This window comes from Saccopteryx leptura, chromosome 9 (assembly GCF_036850995.1).
Source record: "Saccopteryx leptura isolate mSacLep1 chromosome 9, mSacLep1_pri_phased_curated, whole genome shotgun sequence".
Lineage (NCBI taxonomy): Eukaryota > Metazoa > Chordata > Mammalia > Chiroptera > Emballonuridae > Saccopteryx > Saccopteryx leptura.
The window spans coordinates 86,807,818-86,825,221 of NC_089511.1; the positions used below are offsets into that span (position 1 = coordinate 86,807,818).

At 37.5% G+C, this 17,404-nt stretch overlaps 1 pseudogene; it reads left to right on the forward strand.

Annotated features, from left to right (window-relative positions):
* The first annotated feature begins 1,468 nt into the window (after positions 1-1,468).
* Positions 1,469-17,404, forward strand: part of LOC136381523 (cytoplasmic aconitate hydratase-like) — a 39,204-nt pseudogene continuing 23,268 nt past the window's right edge.

Consider the following 17,404-nt stretch of genomic DNA (forward strand, 5'->3'; position numbering starts at 1 on the left):
CTAGCTCCTCCAGTACCAGGAGGAACTAGAATGCAGTCTGTGACTTGACTCATGGATGGGAACCCAATGATGTCCATCAGTGAGGACTTGTTTCTGTGAAACAGCCCTGCAAGCTGCTGTTCTGCTTTAGGTGTCCGAACAGGAGTAGGTGGGGCCAATGATGCTGCTGCAATTATAAGGCTCCTCACTGGTTAGCCTTAGGGAAGGTTCAAGGCCTATAGAGCAGATAGTGACATCTAAGTCAACTGGTTTGCTAGAAGAGGTAAGGCTCCAGGGGTTCTAGGCATTGTGAGTCAGTCATGGGTCAAGAACCCAGCAGATGACCCAAGGGACCCCCAGGAAGAGAACCCCAGGGAGAGAACACTACTCAAGTCTGACCACCTTGCTCAAATGGGTCTCTTCCCCCTTATGCTGAGCAGTTCTTTTTCCCAACCAGTAAATGAAAGAGCTGCAGTTTGAACCTAGAGCTGCCTGAAGCCAAAGCTTGCAATCTCCTTGTTGGACAGTGAAGTGTCCCAATGCTGGTGAAATCTGACAACAGAGAGATGAACAATGGGGACAATGAGGCAATGGGTCACCCTGGTGATTGTGCCTTGTGCCAGGTGAATGGCACTTGCAGAGAGAGCACATACTCAGCCTTGAGTGTATGAGGGTGAGGGGGGAAGCACAGTGGAAACCAGATTCCAAGGTTCCAGGGCGTGCAAGTCTGTAAGCCACCATGGCAACCCCAGCCGGGGGAACTGGAGGAGCGCACACTCACTGGGTGCTCCTCACTCGCGCTCCTCAAGGTGGAGGCACATCCCTGTTGAATTCCGCTCAGCACTTTCTCAGTTAGGATGCTTGCTCCTGACTCCACTGCCCCACAGTGCCTGATTTGGCTACCAGACAGGAGGGAATCCTTGAGCCTGCACTTCTCCGCCTGCCTGCTTAGGTGCTGAGGCTTTGTCCTGCAGATCCAGTCAGGACGTTCGCTTTCTCAGAGCACCAGCTCTCAGTTGCCATGGAAACATGTACTCTGGGTGGGGGCCGGGGCTAAGAAGGGCATTTAGGTGCTGTAGTCTTGGAAAGAAACCAGTGGATATTCCTCATTTTGTTTAGTGTGCTCCCCCACTTCACAGTGTGCATTAAACATCTCAGCACGCACTACTAGTTTGAACTAGGAGTCATGCAGGGCGGCTCCAGCAGCCTGGGCCCAGGCAGTACCAGCAGGGATAAAAGCTGTCTTCCCAGGAAGATTCTGTGAGTAATCCATGGTTACCCCTATCCTTCTGGTCCATGGGGAACCTGGGAGCTGTCCTTGCTGAGGTGGTCTAGTGAGCTGAGATGTGGGGCAGGGGCAGTTGGAGGAGGAAAGCCTACATTCGGGCTCCAGACAGGCACGGCTTCTGCTCACACCCCCGCCATTCAGCACCTGGCGCTTTTGTACCCTCATTTCTAAAGTGGGGTCCACAGCACTCTATCACACTACATGACTTCAGGAATTGGTGAGTATTTGCAGTTCTTTTGACAACTTGCTTTATTGGAATTCTCTGAGTCCAGGTTTATTTTTTTTAGTTAATTAAAAAAAAAAATTACTGGGTTGACATGGTTTGCCAAACTATACAGTTTGCAAGTGTACAACTCAATATAATACCATCTGCACCCCACACCATGCCCCTTGCTTGCCCCAAGTAGTCTCTTTAAGCCCCCTTTCCTGCCACCCATTGCCCTCCTCCCCTACCTCTACTCCTCTTTCCCCTGGCTATTGTTACTTATTGTCTGTATCTATGTGTTAAGTGCATATGTTTTTGGTTAATCTCTTCACTTTCTTTTTTTTTTTTTTTTGTATTTTTCTGAAGCTGGAAATGGGGAGAGACAGTCAGACAGACTCCCGCATGCGCCCGACCGGGATCCACCCGACACGCCCACCAGGGGCGACGCTCTGCCCACCAGGGGGCGATGCTCTGCCCCTCCGGGGTGTCGCTCTGCCGCGACCAGAGCCACTCCAGCGCCTGGGGCAGAGGCCAAGGAGCCATCCCCAGCGCCCGGGCCATCTTTGCTCCAATGGAGCCTTGGCTGCGGGAGGGGAAGAGAGAGACAGAGAGGAAGGAGGGGGTGGGGGTGGAGAAGCAAATGGGCGCTTCTCCTATGTGCCCTGGCCGGGAATCGAACCCGGGTCCCCCGCACGCCAGGCCCACGCTCTACCACTGAGCCAACCGGCCAGGGCCTCTTCACTTTCTTTAATGCAGCCCCCTCTCCCCTTCCCTCTGACAGCTGTCCATCTCTTCCCTATGTCTGTGCCTCTGTTTCTTTCTTGTTCCTCAGTTTATTGTGTTCATTAGATTCCACATATAAGTGAGATCATGTGGTATTTGTCTTTTCTTTGCCTGGCTTATTTCACTTAGCATAATACTCTCCAGGTCCATACTGACTATTTTGTAATTACCAATTTGTGCTTCTTAGTCCCTTTACCTGGTCCTGTTTCCACAGTTCAGTGGTTACCATGTTTGCCTCACACACAAAAAGTCCCTGGCCCCTTTTCTTCTAACCTTTGGTCACTTCCATATTGTCAAATGATTATTCCTTTAGATTAGAAGAGTACAGTAAGATTCCTGGCATTTCTGGCCCATTTAAATATCCTTTCTGGAGGACTGTCTGATGGATGGATAGGAAGAGGCAACCTTACAGGTTATATGATTTTTTAGACTTCCAGAAATGTTTGAATCAGGGTTCACGCTGGACTGGAGCTTGGCCAAACAGAATCTTGCTTCCAGTATATTAGCTAAGGTTACTGTGGTTCACAGTAGAATCAAAGCAAGATTAATTAACTGTCCCTTCTTACCCTCATGCAAAAGAAATCATGTACAACCATAATTTGAGAAAAAAACAACAGAGTTTTGAGATATTCCCTGTAGAACAGGGTTTTTCTACACTTTTAGACCTAAAATTTTACACTTGCCCCAGAAGGCACACATATACAATAAAACAAAAGTTCTATGAAACAATATTTATCCTTACTATGTAAAATATGCTATAATATTTTATGATATCATATATTTTATCCTATTTAAATTTTTGTGAAATGTTCTAGTCATCACACACTATTTCTATTCATGATCTATTAATGGGTTTTGTTCCACAATTTGGAAAATACTGCTAGTCTGGAATGCTTAGTTTAGTTTTAATTTAATGCATTGTTTAGTTTTAATTTTTTGTTCTAGATCTGAATTTACATTACAGAATTCTCAAGAAAAAGAATATGTTTAGTTCTTTTTGGATCCAGGGTCTTCCCTTATCCTACTGGTTGGATTCTAAACATGGCTTTTGATGCCCATGCATGTCAATCAGGAGGCATATTCAGTGTCTGGAAGCTGGACGGACACTTCAGATGGTATCTGCTACATGCAAATACTGGGACTTGAGACAGACCCTAAGCCAGTCATGTGATAATCAGGACCATAGCTCTAAGATCAGGTACAGCTGGGTCTAGACTTGAAGCCACAACAATCTAGACAGATACACATGCAAGAGGACTTTAAAGGGGAAGCGGAGATGTTAGAAATATTTACAGAACTGTTCAACAAAGAGGAAGGGAATAGAGGACAACCATGTGACTTTTCAGCTTGGCTGGAGAGTGGGATTTACTAACTGGGGCTGAATTCTGGATTTCTCTGTTAAGTGAGAAGTCACTCAGGGTGTTAGTTCTGATTGCCTCTCTTAATACTTGTAGAATTTTGAATTGCACCATAGACAAGAAAGGGAGCTTAAAACATTTTTTTGTCATAAATATTGAGTGAATAATTTCTCTAATTTTAATTAACCAATCTTTTCTCCCATAAGGTGGGAGTAAAGGACTCTGTGTCTGTGTAAGACAGAGTGTGAGAATGCACATTTTTTATGATCTTGGCTCAGTGATCCTCAGTGTCATTTTTTTTTTTGCAACTACATCTGTGGCAAGGTATAACAGTAGCCAGGCGTGCCCAGAAGACAGTCAGGTTGCCTTAGTATCAAGATCCCCCAGGGTAAACAAAACAAAATACTCCAAAGTCCTTTAGTGGTGGTAGTGAGGGCACAATGAAAAACAGTTGGCATGGTTTGGAAATCATAGTGTAGGCAATGAAATACTATGCAGCAATAAAAGGGGATGAACTATGAAGCCATGGAAAAGCATGAGTGGATCTGAAATGCATGAAGAAAGAATGAAGTGAAAGAAGCCAATCAGAAAAAGCTCCATATTGAATGAGTTCATATTGAGATAACATCCTGGGAAAGGTAAACTACAGAAGAGTTTTAGGAGAGAGATGATCAAAGTATATGGCTTTCAATTTGGAGAACTTTAAAATATGAACTCATTCTTAAAATATTAGAGATATACTCATGTTTAAGAAAAATAGATAAGAACTAGCATAGTGATTGTATAAGGCAGGGGTCGGGAATCTATGGCTTGCGAGCCAGATATGGCTCTTTTGATGGCTGTATCTGGCTTTCAGACAAATATTTAATAAAAAATAATAATAACGTTAAAAATATAAAACATTCTCATGTATTACAATCCATTCATTTCCTACCGCTCATGTTCATGGTTGCGGGTGGCTGGAGCCAATCACAGCTGTCCCCCGGGACAACACCAAATTTTTATTGGATAATGCTTAATGTACACAGGTTGTTGTATAATCTCTATAGACAATGAGGCTCAGAGAAGCTTTTAGTTTCAAGGTAGGTCTTTGAGGCTAGAGAAAGTATCTCAGTGAAAAAGAGAACATCTGAAGTATCCTCAACAGAACTCTTTTATGCCAATTGTAGAACACTCACATCTTGAGCAGAAGAGCAAAATGCCCATAGGTTCTCTGTCTCACTTCTCTTTGTTGTCTGAGAATATCTTAGTATCTTAAGAGAAAAAATGAATGACACTTAATATTGCCTTGGGAACCTTATTTCCTTCAAATGATTATAATATGCTTTAACCTTAATTGTCTTATTTTGTTTATCCAATTAGGAAATTACTCTTCCTCTGTGTCTCTTAAATTGTTAACTGCTTATTTTCATATTGTGTTAGATTAATTGTATTCCTTTCATCATTTAGTACTTCGTTTATGAATGTGTGATTACCGGTACCCCTCCTACTATTTACTCCTTCTTATCACTTTGTGCTAATTTCTTTCTTTCTTTCTCTCTCTCTTTTAGAGAGAATATTTACATAATGGAGAGAGAGAGAGAGACAGAGACAGACAGACAGACAGACAGAAAGGGAGAGAGATGTGAAGCATCAACTTGTAGTTATAGCACTTAAGTTGTTCATTGATTGCTTCTCATATGTGCCTTAACTAGGGGGACTCCAGATGAGCCAGTGACCCCTTGCTCAAGCCAGTGACCTTGGTCTTAAGCCAGCAACCATGTGATCATGTTGATAATCCCACACTCAAGCTGGTGACCCCTTGCTCAAGCCAGATGGGCCTGCATTCAAGCCAGCAATTTCAGGATTTTGAACCTAGGACTACAGTGTCCCAGCTGACGCACTATCCACTGCACCACACCACTGGTCAGGTTGTACTAATTTATTTATCCTAAGTTATCATGTAGTTATTTTTGCTGTCATTATTCAATGAAATCCATATATTTCAATATTCCAGTTTATGAATATAATAGGATCACAACTATCAAGCTGTTTTTGTTCCCAAGCTCAGCCTCCATCTGAAGAATAATTATAACTTTTACCCCCATCCTCTCTCCCAAATTTTAGCCAATTAGAACAGTAGATACCTATGAAGTGGCTTGTGTGTGCTTACAAACTCAGTCTTCTTGTATATATGTGGGTGATATTTACTGCTTTCCTTTTCTAACTGTGTCCTAGCGCTCCCCTCACCTGGGGGATGCCTTTGGCTGTTCCCATGCAGGGATATCTCAGCTTAATCTTGGATTCATTCCCAACCATCTCCGGCCTTAACTGGGATAAATGTGTTCAACCTCATGCGGAACAAGCTAGAAGTGAAGTGCTGTTTTCCCAATATCTTAAAGAGATTTCAGTGATGGAATTTTTAAAAAATAGTTTTTAATCTTTTTAATTTAGTCTCTTCTACGTTCAGAGGGGCTGGGTCATTGGAGAGGTGAAGAACAGCCATTTTATGGAACTTGGTGTTATTTCCACTTCAGTGTCCCCTGGGGCCTTAAGATTATTACATATTGCAAGATTCATGCTTCTGATACCCTTGTGATAAATACTTCCTAAGAGGCTCCTAGACAAAAGTTTCCTGGTGGAGCATGTCCTGCCATTCATCCACGATATACCACAAATGCATGTGCGTACACGCACATACACACTACAAAGACACATGCACACACAGACATAAATTTATGGCATTTTATTTTTCCATTAACTTGAGTCTCATTTTTTTTAAATGGATAAATTTTATTCTCAAACTATATAAAGACCTGCTGGAAGAATGTTACAAAGAGGTCAGGTAGAAGGGCAGTCTCTACTGGAGCAAAGAAGACCACATACTTGTTTTTTCAAGTTAACTGGGGTGCACTTGTCACAAATCCTCTGAACAGGTCTTCATTTTTCTGATAACAGGACATGCTGATTAAAGGAGACCCAGAGGTACTTCAATTACATATATAATTATAAATTATATATATTTAATAAAATATCTGAGTTGATGAATAAGTACCATAGTTTCAGATCTTGTATTTTCCCATACTTCCATGAGAATCTCTTGACGAAAAATATGTGATCCCTACATTACCCAATCAGTACACTATTCTTTGCTGAAGAAGGCTACATGACAGGCTGGTGGGTATGGGGGTTATACTTAGAAAAGAACTTTTAACATAATAATCATAGTGTAATTTTCTGAAGCAATCATTTTTGGCAGTTCTGATAATAGTCAGTGGGAGGTGATGCAATAGGCTTCTGAAATATTCATATTTTCACAATTTATACTTCTGACTCCAGGATGATGATGATTATCCAGTGAGAGGAGGAGAGGCAGAGACAGACTCCCAAATGCTCCCCAACCAGGATCCACCTGGCAAGCCCACTAGGGGACAATGCTCTGCCCACCTGGGTTGTTGCCCCATTGCCCAGCAACCAAGCTCTTCTTAGCACCAGAGGCAGAGACCACGGAGCCATCTTCAGTGCCTAGGGCCAACTCACTACAATCAAGCCATTATTGCAGGGGAAGGGGGAGAGATAGAAGAGGGGGAGGGGTGGAGAAGCAGATGGGTGAACCCCTCTGATTCTCCACCGCTGACTCGGAATCAAACCTAGGACATCCGCATACTAGGCTGATTCTCTACCGCTGAGCAAACTAGCCAGGGCACAGGATTATTTTGACATAAAGATTTTCCCAAATAAGAACCTCTTCTTAGTCCTATAGTTAATATAAATTTGGTAAGTTTAAATTGGACCCAATAGGTTTATTTTTTTAGATAAAACATTTTTTGCCCTCATTACAGAAAATAAGAAGGAATCATATATAGCCATATAACCAAGAAATGCTATAATTATATTTGAGAATATTTTTGTTACTTTAAAGTATTTAGACCTTGTTACTGAACACCTTTGGTGATACTAGAGAAGTGCCTTAAACTTTATGAGTCTTAGTTTCCTTATCTTAAGAATGGAAATAATTGAAACCTAATTGAAATAATAAGATTGCTGTGCCCATCAAATAAATCAGTTAATGTAAAAACAGTGCATGGCACATAGTAAATGCTCAGTAAGTGTTAGTTGTTAACATTATTATCATTGTTATTATGTTTATAGTTTTATTCTTTTTTGTATATTCTTTTTTACATAGTTGAATTCTTATTTTTATAATTTTGTGTTCTGCTTATTCAGAAACATTAAAAAATAAACACTGCCTGAAGTTATTGAAAACTATTTGTATATGTAATTAAAAATAGTGAAATAATATTCTACTTACATGGCAAACTTTAATTTACTTAACTATTGGATATATATGTTGTTCATAATTTTGCAATATTATGAATAATGAGACAAGAAACATCTGTATGTAAGCTGTTGTGCATGTGCTTAAGCTTGTTTCTTTGGAGTGGAATTACCAGTTCAAAAATAACACTTGAAATATATCATGTAAAATTATTTTCTAGAAGGGTTGTGACAAATTATATTCCCAAGAGCAGCATACAGTTGGTCATATTTCACTGCATTCTTGACAATATTTGAAATCCTTGTTAAAATTATTTATGAATTTTATAGGTTAGTGCATGTTAATGCATACAACACATTTTAAGGAGCCTACTGTGTGCCAGCCACTGTAAAAGACACTGAGATAAAGTGAGGAGATGACATACTCAGTCTCTGTTCTCATGAAAATTATCTATGGAACAGATTTAAATAGGAGAAAAGCAATAAGTTAGTCATTTAACTGTGTCCTTGAGGTATGCACATAGTAAAGAAATGTGTTACTCTGAGAGATTCAGGAAGCAAACTGACTTAGTCTTAAGAAATCAAGAAGGCTTCTCTCAGAGAGTTACACTTCATTTGATACATAAGAATGAGTGATACTATCCTAGCCAAGGGCAGATGCAGGGAAGGGCCTTCCAGACAGGGAGAATGAATTATCCAAACACCTGGAGAGGAAGGAGAACTTGGCTTCTGGGACATACAAAGAGACAGCCATTGTGGTGGGGCACTGAGGGGAGGGGAGACATCCAGGGGCAAGATTGGATTGAAGAGGTAATGAGGAACAGGACCTTATATTAAGTATCATCATAACCAGGTCGCTTGATTATCAGCAGGAAAGCTACACTAACACATTAGTGTTTTAAAGAGACCTGTTTGACGATAACATGTACAAAACAGTTTGAAAAATGGAGGGAGCAAAGACTCTTAAAGTGTATCAGTGGAGGTACAATGATAACTTGAGCTAAAGTGGTTGCAGATACAAACAGGGGTTATATACAGTGTGTCCGTAAAGTCATGGTGCACTTTTGACCGGTCACAGGAAAGCAACAAAAGACGATAGAAATGTGAAATCTGCACCAAATAAAAGGAAAACTCTCCCAGTTTCATACCTATTCAGTGCAGTTCGATGTGGACTCATACACAGATTTTTTAGGGCTCCTTAGGTAGCAATCTGTATACCCTCTACAGCAGGGGTCCCCAAACTACGGCCTGCGGGCCGCATGCGGCCCCCTGAGGCCATTCATCCGGCCCCCCGCTGCACTTCCGGAAGGGGCACCTCTTTCATTGGTGGTCAGTGAGAGGAGCATATTGACCATCTCATTAGCCAAAAGCAGGCCCATAGTTCCCATTGAAATACTGGTCAGTTTGTTGATTTAAATTTACTTGTTCTTTATTTTAAATATTGTATTTGTTACCGTTTTGTTTTTTTACTTTAAAATAAGATATGTGCAGTGTGCATAGGGATTTTTTTATAGTTTTTTTTATAGTCCGGCCCTCCAACGGTCTGAGGGACAGTGAACTGGCCCCCTGTGTAAAAAGTTTGGGGACCCCTGCTCTACAGACTCATCACTGACTGATGGCCTACCAGAGCGGGGTTTCTCCACCAAACTGCCGGTTTCCTTCAACTGCTTATCCCACCAAGTAATGTTATTCCTCTGTGGTGGCGCTTTGTTATAAATGTGCTGATATTCACGTTGCACTTTGGTCATGAATTCGAATTTAGCAAGCCGAAGAACACACTGAACTTTCCTCTGTACCGTCCACATCTCAACTGGGATGGCCGTGGGCTGTTCCGCTGTATACACGGTGTTACGCCACCATCTGTGCATGCGCACATGCTGCCACATCATTCTACAGAAACTGGGAGGGTTTTTCTTTCATTTGGTGCAGATTTCACATTTCTGTTGTCTTTTGTTGCTTTCCTGTGACCGGTCAAAAGTGCACCATGACTTTACGGACATACTATATATATATGCATGTGTGTCTGTGTATATATATACATATGTATATATATGTGTGTGTATACACCAAGAATCCTTAGGAAGTAAAATGGTCATTGGTTGTCTCTGACAGGTCAAAGAGAAAAGAAGCATATGTTGAATATTATTTTCATGTTTCTGGTATGGAAAATGCATAGATAATTGTAATAATTATAATTCTATGTATATATGCAGGCCCTTTAAATTATGAACATTGATGATATCACTTAGGGACAAATATAAAACTGAAGAGAAAAGAACCTGGAATAAAGTCCTAAAAGATTCCAAAGTTTAAGTATCAGACAGAAAACAAAAGCTAGAAAAGGATGAAGAAGAGGTAGCCAGCGATGAAGAAGATAACAAGGTCTGGAAAAGGGAAAATGGGGTGAGGCCCAGGTCCTGGTATAACAATTGTCTTCAAACAAGAGAACGGACATTTCCTTATTGTGTCAGGAGGGTGGGAGGAGAGAATAGGTTCAGTGCTATCAAGTTTATAAAACTGATTTTGCAAGCTTGAAGAAGGCATATGCTGGCTTAAATAATCTCAGTAAAGTTTGAGGCAAAATGATCGGCTGAGTGGGGCAGAGACAAGTTGGACATTTGTGGAATACTGAGAAGACCCTTTAAATGCTTTTCATGAAAACATCTTTGGGTGACTAAGTGGTAATATGTGGTGGTTATGTGTTTAGTGATGCGAACTTGCCTACAGTGTGAATTTGTTAATCAAGATTGGCTATGGATAGACATGGAGAAAGTGATGGTTTCATCAGTATTTGCGGTATTCCCCAGGGGCTCTGTGGAAGGAAGAAGGAGTTGGGGTTTAGAGGTTCTGAAAGAAAATGATGGACTGTGGGAGCCAAGTTGGTTGAGGAGAAAGATGGAGATACAGGGTTGGGAGAGCATAGAGGGATCAAGGGGTTGAATATCATGATGGAGGCAAAGCACAAGTGCTGTGAAAACTGTTGAGCAAGGGGGAAGAAGATTACAGACTTTTCATTCGCTATCTCAGAGAAGGTGTTGTTAGAGGACAGCCAGGGTGTATTAGGGAGCATGTGGACTGAAATGGACTTGTGGGAAGCATTCTGTGGAAATAAGGTGGTTGAGGAAGGAAAAGGCCATGGTGTTTAGTAAGTGGAACATCCCGTGGAGCCTTAGGAATGGCAGATGTTAATAACCACGCCACAGAAGGAGCAGAAGGAACAGGTGCTTTGGAGAACCATGGAGATGATAATCATGAAACAAAAAAGGAGATGTATTGCAGCCAGAACTTACCTTTATTATTGCCATTTCTAAATTTTTAAGTGAAACATCTTAAAGGTGTACAGTTGTACATTTTAAAGTTAACCTGGCTCCATGAGTTCACATGTGTTATCTATTCAATACATTACATTAGCCTGTTGTGACAAAATTTTCTGATCGTAGCTTTTTCTTATTTATCTATTAGAGTTCCTACTTATTTTTTTGTGTAAGTAATTTAAATGTGAAGATTAGTCAACTTTTGCCTGCTATTTGTAGCCAATTTTTTTAAATTGTGGATTTGAGAAGTTATTAATAGAAATTAGGGTCAAGTACAAAACTTGTAAGTTTTAAAGCAGTATATCTATATGTGTCTTTCTTTGTTATTTCCTTCATTAATTTAAAATTTAAAGCATTCTCTCAGAGCCAAATATTTGATGAAAATGTATTATGTTAATTTTTATTATACATTTTAAAGAAATTGTGACATTTTGTATGTAACGTTTTTTATTTCTTCAATTTTCTCTTGTATGTGTGGTGGTAGTAACAGTTTCTATAATTTTCTTTCCAAAGAGCCACCATGAGGAATGAACTTTCCAGTGTTTCCAAGCTACCAGTATGACCGCAGTCAGATCATGGAATTTCTGAGAATACACTACTGCGCTCTCAGAGCTGGTACATGTGGCTGCACACACTGCTCTCTGTCTGGGTCATTATTCTCTGTGTAGAGAACTTCATCAGGATTCATCTTTGACTTACATGCCTTGATAAACCTTGAAATAATTTCATCAAGTTCCCCTTAATATCAATCAATTGTATGATAAGAATACAATTAAATCAATATATTAATCAAATACTACTTAAAATTTTATAGTATTAAGCTTCCTTACCTCAAGAATTTTTAAGAATTTCTACAATATTGTAAACTTATATTTTTCATATATTTCTCCACATTTCTCTTTCTAGGGTATTTATAATGTTGTTCTTTTTATTTTTATTGTTCATGCAATTTCATGAAGCCAGGTAGTCCTTGATATAAGGTATAACTAGAATTATCATATATAAAGCCACTTTGAAGGATCAATGCTTACAAACTCATGGAACTTGTTATTGAATCATAAAACCAATTCAGCATTCACAATTCATTTGTGAAGTTCTTTTCTCTCATTTATGGCTAAAAATATATTGCAAAACTACCACGGAGAGTTTTCATGTACTGTTCCCCCAGATTCCCCCAAGGACAAGTTTTTATGTAACTATAGTACATCATTAAAACTGAGAGATTGATGTTGGTGTAACTCAATCTAGACTATTTGGATTCACAAGCAGTATTTCTTTAAAATAAAATAGAAGTAAATAGAATAGACTAGAAAGAATACATCAAGAATAATAATAGTTTGTAGTTTTATGAAGGTACAATGTCAGGGCAATGACAAAAACCTTTGAAAAAAATTAAGCAAGTCTCTCCTATTAATTATAATAATCCTTTAAAAATTTTACTGAATTTTTTTGAGTGACATTGGTTAATAAAATTATGTAAGTTTCAGGTGTGTAATTTTATAATAAATCATCTATATATTATATTGTGTGTTAATCACCCAGAGTCAAGGGTCCTTCCATCACCATTTATCTCCCCTTTACTGTCCTCTACCTCCCCTCCCCTCCTCTCCTTTCCCTCTGGTAATCATCATATTATCGTTTGTGTCTATGGGATTTTTTTTTCTTAATCCTTTTACCATTTTCACTCAGCCCCCCACCTCCTCCCTTCTGACAGCTGTCAGTCTGTTTTCTGTATCTATGAGTCTATTTCTATTTTGTTTATTTGTTCATTTTGTTCATCAGATTCCACATATAAAACTGAGATCATATGATATTTGTCTTTCTCTGACTGGTTTATTTCAGTAAGTGTATTACTTTCCCATTCCATCCATGCTGTTGTGAAATGTAATAATGTCCTGAAGTGTCTGGGTATGTTTTGAATGAGAGAGTTGTATCTTTGCTATTTTGAAAAGATTTGAAAATAGGCATCTTTGTTCTATTTAAAAGACATTAACCTCCAGGAAGAAAGAATATAATTTCATAATAAATGCCCCTGTATCACTTTGCATCCCTATCTATCAGTCTGTCTGTCTGTCTATCCATCTATCTATAAATGATATTTTAATAGTCACTAAATTATTGTTTATATTGCTTTCTAAATATGTTTTTATTGAAGTATAGTTGACATACAATAGTATGTTTGTTTCAGGTATATAATGTGATTCAACATTCATATGCCTTACAATGTGGTCACCATAATAAGTGGTAACTGTCGATCACCATACAAATTTAGTACAATATTAACTATATATATTCCATATACTGTGCATTATGTCTCTGACTTATTATTTTATAACTGGAAGTTTGTCCCTCTTATTCTTCTTTACCCTTTTCATCCATTGCCTCCCCTTGACTCCTGCAATCATTAGTTTGTTTTCTGTATCTATGAGTCCTTCCATTTTGTTTGTTTTGTTTTTAACTTACACATATAAGTGAATCCATATGGTATTTATCTTTCTCTGTGTTATTTAGGTCCAACCATGTACTCACAAATGACAAGATTTTATTCTTTCTATTGCTAAATTATATTCCATTGTGCGTGTGTGTGTGTGTGTGTGTATACACACACACACACACACACACACACACACATCTTCATTATCTGCTCCTTTATTGATAAGCACCTAGGTTGCTTCCATATTTTGGCTATTGTAAATAATGCTGTAATAAATATAGGAGTGCATATATCTTTTTGAATTAATATTTTGGTTTTCTTCAGATAAATGGCCAGAAGTGAAATCGCTGGGGTATGTGGTAGCTTTATTTTTAATTTTAACAGAAATTTCCATACTGTTTTCCATAGTGGCTGCACTAATTTACATTCTCACCAACAGTGTAAGAGGGTTCTCACTTCTCCACATCCCCCTCAGTATTTGTTGTTTGTTGACTTTTTAAGAATAGTATTACTGACAGGTGTGAGATGATATCTCATTATGGTTGCGATTTGCATCTTTTCATATCTCTGTTGACCATCTGTATATTTTCTTTAGAAAAATGTCTATTCAAGTCCTTTGCCCATTTATAAAATCAGATTTTTTTTTATATTGAGTTTTATATCAAAGAGTTTACTATGTTTCCTTCAAGGAGTTTTATGGTTTCAGGTCTTACATTTAAGTTTAATCCATTTGGTCTTACTTCTATATACAGTATAAGAAAGTAGTCCAGTTTTTTTTCTTTTTTTCACGTGTCTGTTTCGAGTTCTGAACATCATATTATGAAGAGACTTCTTCTTCCTCTAGTACAGGCATGGCCAACATATGGCCCATGGGCCAGTTGCGGCCTGTGTAATGAGTTTATGTGGCCCACGATTAAATTTTTAATATTCTCCACGACTTTATAATGTCAGCTACTCAGAAGTGGAAGCTTCTTTGATTATTGGAAATTGAGATATTTAAGAAGATAGTGATATGCAGAAAAGAATTCTGCGTGTGACTAATCTAGGGTTAACTTCCAATAATTGGTCGAATGCATTCACGATACTTCTTTATTTTTTTAAAAAGTTCCATTATAAAGATCTACAACTTTTGTACTCGTCTGTACTCAATATGAACTGTTTGACATTTAGTGGCAATGTGAAACCCACATTCTTTTAGGCTGAGTTTGCCAGTGTGCACCAAAGGTCAAACAATTCGTTATTTTTGTGGTCAAATGTGCTGAATCAAGTGGCATTGCAGCATAGACAATAGTTGCAGTAAATAACTGAAAACGTGTCCAGGCTGTTTGTAGAACGAAATAATTGTTTTATTTGCAATATAATCCCTTCAAACTCATTCTATTAATTAAATATTGTTTTGATTGATTGCGATACAGTTTGGATATTTATATGGTATATAATATTATTTTTATTAAAATATATTTTTATTAAAATAATATTGTATATTAAAATTTTTTCACTCACTTACATTTATTTATAAACAAATTATGTAATAAAATTTTGTTTACTTAAACAAATCATTTTTGTATTTAACATTTTTTAATTTTAATATTTTGTCTGGCCTGTGAAAAAGTTTTCTTTCTAATTTGGCCCGGGGGCAAAAACTGTTGGCCACACCTGCTCTAGTATGTCCTTGCCTCCTTTGTTGTATGTTAGTTAACTATATAAACATGGATTTATTGCTGGGCAGATTTATTCTGTCTTATTGATATATGTGTCTGTTTTTGTGTTAATACTATACTTATTTTGACCACTATTAGCTTTGTAGTATAGTTTTAAATCAGGAAAATTGGTAACTTCAACTGTGTTCTTTCTCAAGCTTTCTTTGGCTATTTGATGTCCTTTTGTGGTTCCACATATATTTTGGGGTTATTTGCTCTAGTTCTATAAAAAATGCCACTGCTATTTTGATAGAGATTGTATTGAATCTGTAGATTGCTTTGGGTAGTATGGATCTGTTAATGATATTAATTCTTCTTATCCATGAGCACAGTGTAGCCTTCCATTTATTTGTATCTACCTCAATTTTCTTCTACAATGTTTTATAGTTTCCAGGATACAAGTATTTTACCTCCTTGGCTAAACTTATTCCTGGGTAGTCTATTCTTTTTTATGTAATTATAAGTGAGATTGTTTTCTTAATTTCTCTTTCTGATAGTTCATTATTCATATATAGAAACACAACAAATTCCTGAATATTACTTTTATATTCTGCAAGTTTACTAAATTTATTTATTAGTTTAATAGTTTTCTGGCAGAATCTTTAGGGTTATATATATACACACAGTATATATACATATCATCTGCTAGTAGTGCCAATATTTATTTATTTATTTATTTATTTATTTATTTATTTAGTCTGAGTACTATGCTAAAACTTTTAATACTTCATTGAATAAAAACAACGGTAGTTGGTATTTTTGTCTTGTTCCTGTTCTTCAAAAAAAGCATTCAACTTTTCACTGTTGACGATAATGTATCTGTGAGTTTGTCATATATAATCTCTATTATGTTGATGTATGTTCCTTTTCTACCCACTTTGTAGAGAGTTTCTCTAATAAATGGATGTTAAATATTGTAAAATGCCTTTTCTGCATCTATTGATATGATCATAGATTTCTATCATTTGTTTTATTATTGTAGTATATTACATTGATTTGTGGATATGAAACAATCCTTGCACCCTTGAAATAAATCTCCCTTGATTGTGATGCATGATCCTTTTAAAGTATTGTTGAATTCAGCTTGCTAATGTTCTGTTGAGGGTATTTACATTTATATTTATTAGGATATTGGCCTGTAGGTTTTTTTTTGTTTGTTTGTTTGTTTTATTTTTTTTTGTAATGCTTTTGTCTGATTTTGGTATCAGGGTAATCATAGAATCATTTCTTTCTCTTGATTTTTTGGAATAGTTTGAGAAGAATAGGTATTAATTCTTCTGTAAATGTTTGGTAAAATTCACCTGTGAAGTCATCTGGCCCTGGACCTTTGTTGAGAGTTTTCTAATACCTGATTCAATTTATTGCTAGTAATGTGTTCAGATATTTGTGTCTTCCTAGTTCAGTCTTGGAAGGTTGATATTTCTAAGATATTAATCTGTTTCTTCTATGTAGTCCAATTTGTTGGCATATAATTGTTCATAGTATTTTTTATAATCCTTTGTACAGTTGTCCCTTGAACAATACATGGGATAGAGGTACCAACACCCTGAACAGTCAAGAATCTGTGTATAACTTAAGGAAGGACACCACATCTGTTAATTCCCAACCATGGATGAAAATACTTTTTTTGATTGGTGGTTAGTTGAATCTGTGGACACAAAATTCAGGGACATGTAGAAACAACTATATATTTATTAAAAACATTTCACATATAGGTAGGCCCATATAGTTCAAACCTCTTTTGTTTAGTCAGCTGTATTTCTATGGTGTCTGTTGTAACTTCTCTTTCATTTGTGAATTTGTTTATTTTAGCCTTCTCTTTTTATTTTTGATGACTTTGGATAAAAGTTTATCAATTTTGATAATCTGTTGTTTTTAAACACTGATCTTTTCTACTGTTTTATTTTTGTCTCTTTTGTTTATTTCTACTCTAATCTTTATTATTTCCTTCATTCTACTCACTTTGGGCTTATCTTTCTTTTTAGTTTCTATAGGTGAAAAGTTAGATTGTTGATGTGAAATTTTTCTTCAATTTATTTTTCAGTGATAGTTGACATTCAGTATATAAATTTCAGATGTATAACAT